Consider the following 5608-nt stretch of genomic DNA (forward strand, 5'->3'; position numbering starts at 1 on the left):
CCCCCAGAATCATGTTTACCCTGACCCCTCTGATATGGTTTGGTTGTGTCCCTACCCAAATCTCGTCTTATACTTCCTGTAATCCTCACATGTCATGGGAGGGACCTGGTGGGAGGTAATTGAATTATGGGGGGTGGTTCCCCCATGCTATTCTTGTGATAATGAGTAAGTTCTCACGAGATCTGATGATTTTCTTTTTTTTTTTTTTGAGATGGAGTCTCTCTCTGTCACCCAGGCTGGAGTGCAGTGGCATGATCTCAGCTCACTGCAACCTCTGCCTCCCAGGTTCAAGCGATTGTCATGCCTCAGCCTCTCGAGTAGCTGGGACTACAGGTGTGTGTCATGACACCCGGCTAATTTTTGTACTTTTAGTAGAGGTGGGGCTTCACCATGTTGGCCAGGCTTGTCTCGAACTCTTGACCTCAAGTGATCCGCCCACTTCGGCTTCCCAAAGTGCTGGGATTACAGGTGTGAGCCACTGCACCCGGCTCATCTGATGGTTTTGTACGAAGCTTTTCCTTCTTTTGCTTGGCACTTCTCCTTGCTGTCGCCATGTGAAGAAGGATGTGTTTGCTTCTCCTTCCACCATGATTGTAAGTTTCCTGAAGCCTCTTCAGCCCTGTAGACCTGTGAGTCAATTAAAACTCTTTCCTTTATAAATTACCCAGTCTTGGGGATGTCCTTATAGCAGCCTGAGAGTGGACCAATATACCTTCTCACTATAGATTGGCTTTGCTTGGTTTTGAACTTTACATACATGGCATCACACAGCATCTGCTCTTTTCTGTGTGGCTTCCTTCGCTTAGCTATGCCACTGAAACTAATTCGTGTTGTTGCAGCCATCAGGAGTTCATTCTTTTTCATGAAAATGTGTGCTATGTGTGTGCTGTGTGCTATGGACTGATGGACTGAATATTTGTGTTCCTCTCAAATTCATGTCTTGAAGCCTAAATCCTTATGTGATAGTATCAGGAGGTCATGAGAATGGAGCCTTTATGAATGGGATTAGTGCACTCACAAGGTGATGAAGAGAGTAGAGCTCTCTCTCTCTCTGCCATGTGAGGATACAAGAAGATGGCCACCTCCAAACCAGGTGAGAAGCCCTCCTCATACACGAATCTGCTGGCACCTTGATCTTGGACTTCCCAGCCTCCAGAACTGACAGTGAGAAATAAATATTTGTTCTATAATCTGCCTGGTCTATGATATTCTGTTATAGCAGCCTAAACTGACCTAGATACTGTGTCATACTCCATTGCACAGGAGATTTATCCTTTCTCTTCATTGATACACATTTGGATTGTTTCCAGTTTGGGGGTATTTTAAAGCTGCTAGGAAATTGTTGTGCTCATTTCTAATTTTTAGCAAGTAATATTAACTTGAATTTGTTTCATCAGACCTTTAAAATGCAGATTTGAACATTTAGGAATATTGTACAGGAAATGGACCTACAAGATACCTGCTTGTTTTTGATGCAATTTGAAGAATGCATGATCACTGCATTCACACTGACTTGAGCTGGATGGTTGTAAAGATATGCTTGGCCACTATTGAATTACCTAAAAATTAATTTGTACCAGGCAGGAGCAACTGTGGCATTGCCAAGTCTCATCCCCAGTCCTCAGGTCCTAGAAGATGAATGGGATAGAGCCAGAAGTGATGTGTAAAATGGGATGGAAGCAGAAGATAGATTCCACTACTAAAAATTGCATGGATTATGGATGTGTATTCCATAGTACACAAAGGAGATGCCAGAGACTCTCAATTGTGTTGTTGCTCAGGCCAAATCTTGCCTTTTGAAAAAATAGCATGCGTGTTTACAGATAATTTTTGAAAGCCTGTAGTTGAAGCTAATGACTATTATTTTCTAGGTTTCTCCGGGCTTGTGGCTGTGTTCGGAAAAGTGGATAGGCCTTGACTCCATAATCTAAGATGAGTTACTTGTTTAACACAGGAAATATGTGGAAACCTTGTTAGAAGCAAGAGCAGAGCTAAATTTTCTTCTGCTCCCCATACTTCTTATTACTTCCATCACCACCCATTGGGACAATGCTGTATGCCATGGTGTTGGCTTCTGATGGTCTTGATCTATGATCCTTCCTCTTCACTTAGGTTTTAATTATGAGATTGCCTGTATCTTGATCTGAGTAATAGCTCTCCAGTTCAAGGAGAGGGTATTAGAGTGGATTCCCTCAGCATTGAGTTCATTGGGAACCATCCAAGGAGCAGCCACCAATAATCTCACTGTGCCTTCCCAAGAGCATGGTTCTGTTGAGCACCTGCCAGCAAGGGCATGGGGATGGGCAAGGCTGGGCATGGTCTAGCACTCTCTTTATTCTTCTTTCTAACCCTTTCGCAGTTGAGAGCATCTTGAGGTTACCCAACCCCAATAGCTCTGCATTTCACCTCTACTTACATACTACCCACTGTGACTGAAAATTCTCCACTCAGCAAGGAGTAAATTGCTTTTTTTTTTAGATGTCTAATTGCATTTCAAATAACAAGCTTCCATTCTACCTTCTGTATCCACACGGAGAAGCCTTGTCCCTTTACATGAGTTCCTTTTTGGACATTTTCAGCCAGTTAAAAAGAAATCTTGCTTTCATTTTCTAAATTGTCTCCTATTCAAGTTTATCTTTCCCTGCTCTTTCTATTCCTTCATGGTAGGATTTCTAGACTCAGCCTTCTGGGTAGCCATTTCCTGGATTGATTACAAGTTTTTCAAAATAACTCTGTTAATGAATGTGTAGTCTTCTAACCATATCACACACACAATACATGCACAAACATCTTTCACTTACTGCACAGTGCACATATAACACACGTACCGTGCAACACAGACACATACACATAACACACATACAGTGCAACACAGACATATACCACATATAACACACACACAGTGCAACACAGACACATGCACATATAACACACACACAGTGCAACACAGACACATGCACATATAACACACACAGTGCAACACAGACACATGCACATATAACACACACACAGTACAACACAGACACATGCACATATAACATACACACAGTGCAACACAGACACATACTCATATAACACACATACAGTGCAACACAGACACATACCACATATACACCAAAGAATACACATGCTACAAACACACCACATAATACACACAGTACAATACGATGAAACACAATGCCACATGTGCCACACAATACACACACACCACACATACATAATACACACAGTATGTAGTACATACACAACACACAGATATACACAAATATGCACAGACATCCCTCACACACACCAAATGCATATTATACACACTCACATAATAACAGATCACCCAGAAACAAACACAATCACGTTATACATACACACCCCAAATACACTCCATACCCTTTCCCTCCCTCAATCCTTTGCATCTCTTCAAATAATTGCAAACTCTCCTATCAAAAAATTGCAAGGCCCGTGAGAACATTAAAGGTAATATATAATTGCATTGTGATAGGTCAAAAATAAATTTATGATATTGGAATCCTATTTGTTCAGCATTCTAGCCATGCAATTGAAGGATATAACACATTTTCCCTTACTCAACCTGTAAATGAATCATCTAAAGATAATAAGTCATTTTAATAGAGTAGACTGCATAGTGTTGCTTCACTTAAATTTAAAGATGATGTGGGACATAATGAATTTCCAGTTGTGAACACAGGTGCAGACACTCATCACAGTCTGAAAAAAATAAGTTCTTAATGGGATTCATGATATTCAGATTATCTTGCTAACTTCTTCAACTTCTTCCTTTTTTATTTACATTTTTATTGTAAAATAAATCATAGACACAGAAAAATCCCACTCATAATAAATGTATAGCTTAGCGAATTATTTCAAGATGGAAGCCCTCGCAATAACTGATATCAAGAAATAGATCTTTGCCATTTCCCCCGAAGAATGTCCATATATATTGTCCATATTGCTAGTTTGAGTTTTTATAAAAAGTCATGAATGAGTGTTGAATTCTGTCTAATGTTTTGCATTAACATAAAGGCATGATTTTTCCCCAGTATTTTTTCTGATGATGTGATGAATTAGACTGATTGCCTTTAAAAGCAAAACTGTTCTTCCAGTCCTGAAATAAACCCTATGTCTTCATGATATGGTATCTTTTTTATATATCACTGAACTTACTATGTTAATATTTTAAAATTTTTGAGTATATGTTCTGAGAGAGATTCATTCATAAAAGTTGGGAAGTATTTCCTCTCCTTATAGTCCTTTAATGGTGTAATACATTACTTACTAATTGTTCCTGTGAAATGAAAAATCCACCTGTGCCTGGGCGTTTTTTGTGGAAATATTAATAATAAATTCAATAATCTACTGAATAAGCTGAATAATTAATTATTGTAAATTATATAATAATTTAATTTCTTTAATGTATACCAGACTATTCACATTTTCTATTTATTCTTCTGTTAGAATTGGTAAATTGTATTTGAGGAATTTGTTGATGTAATTCAGATTGCCACATTTTATGGAGTAAATTTGTTCATAATATTCTTCTATCTTCTTAATGTTTGTAGGATCTGTAGTTATAGTTCATTTTTTCTTTTTTATTAGGTAGTTTGCATTTTATTATTGTTCTATTTTACTAGAGATTTATCATTTCAAAGCATAACTTTTGATCTTGTTGATTTTTAAAGATTTTTTAAAAATTTACTGAAATTCTGCTCTGTTCTTTATTTGTAATTTTCTTCCTTTTTCTTGAATAAAGCATATAAAGTTACAAATTTCCCATTGTTTTCTTTTCCCATGATTTCCCCTCCCTCTCCCCCTGCCCCTCCCCCTCCTTTTCCTTTTTTTGATGGAGTCTTGCTCTGTCACCTAGGCTGGAATGCAGTGATGCAATCTCGGTTCACTGCAGCCTCCGCCTCCAAGGTTCAAGCAATTCTCCTGCCTCAGCCTCCTGAGTAGCTGGGATTATAGGTGTCTGCCACCATGGCCGGCTAATTTTTGTATTTTTAGTAAAGACGGGGTTTCACCATGTTGGCCAGGCTGGTCTTGAACTCCTGACCTCAAGTGATCTGCCCATCTTGCCCTCTCAAAGTGCTGGGATTACAGGCATGAGCCACCATGCCCGGCTTGTTTTCTGCTTCTAAGATTTCTTTTGATAAGTCAGCTATTAATTTTTTTTTCTTTTTTTCTCATTTGAAGGGAATATGTTATTTCTTTGGCTGATTTTAATATTTTCTTGTTGTCCTTGATTTTTAGAAAGCTGACATCAATGATATATCTAGGTGTGATTTTCTTTATATTTATCTTGCTTGAAGTTTGCTGAACTTCTTGAATGTGTGGGTTGATGTCTTTCATCAGTTTGGAATGTTTTTAGTCATGATCTCTTTTTTTTTTTTTTTTTTTTTTTTTTTGAGACGGAGTCTCGCTCTGTCGCCCAGGCTGGAGTGCAGTGGCTGGATCTCAGCTCACTGCAAGCTCCGCCTCCCGGGTTCACGCCATTCTCCGGCCTCAGCCTCCGGAGTAGCTGGGACCACAGGCGCCCGCCACCGCGCCCGGCTAGTTTTTTGTATTTTTTAGTAGAGACGGGGTTTCACCGTGTTAG

At 39.1% G+C, this 5608-nt stretch overlaps 1 long non-coding RNA gene across 1 annotated transcript; it reads left to right on the plus strand.

Moving 5' to 3' along the window:
- Positions 1 to 336: 336 nt before the first annotated feature.
- On the plus strand, positions 337 to 4376 carry LOC123573919 (uncharacterized). The gene is made up of 2 exons (XR_010587293.2): positions 337 to 1093; positions 1581 to 4376. It is a non-coding gene; the product is annotated as an uncharacterized lncRNA (long non-coding RNA).
- Positions 4377 to 5608: the final 1232 nt, after the last annotated feature.

This window comes from Macaca fascicularis, chromosome 6 (assembly GCF_037993035.2).
Source record: "Macaca fascicularis isolate 582-1 chromosome 6, T2T-MFA8v1.1".
Lineage (NCBI taxonomy): Eukaryota > Metazoa > Chordata > Mammalia > Primates > Cercopithecidae > Macaca > Macaca fascicularis.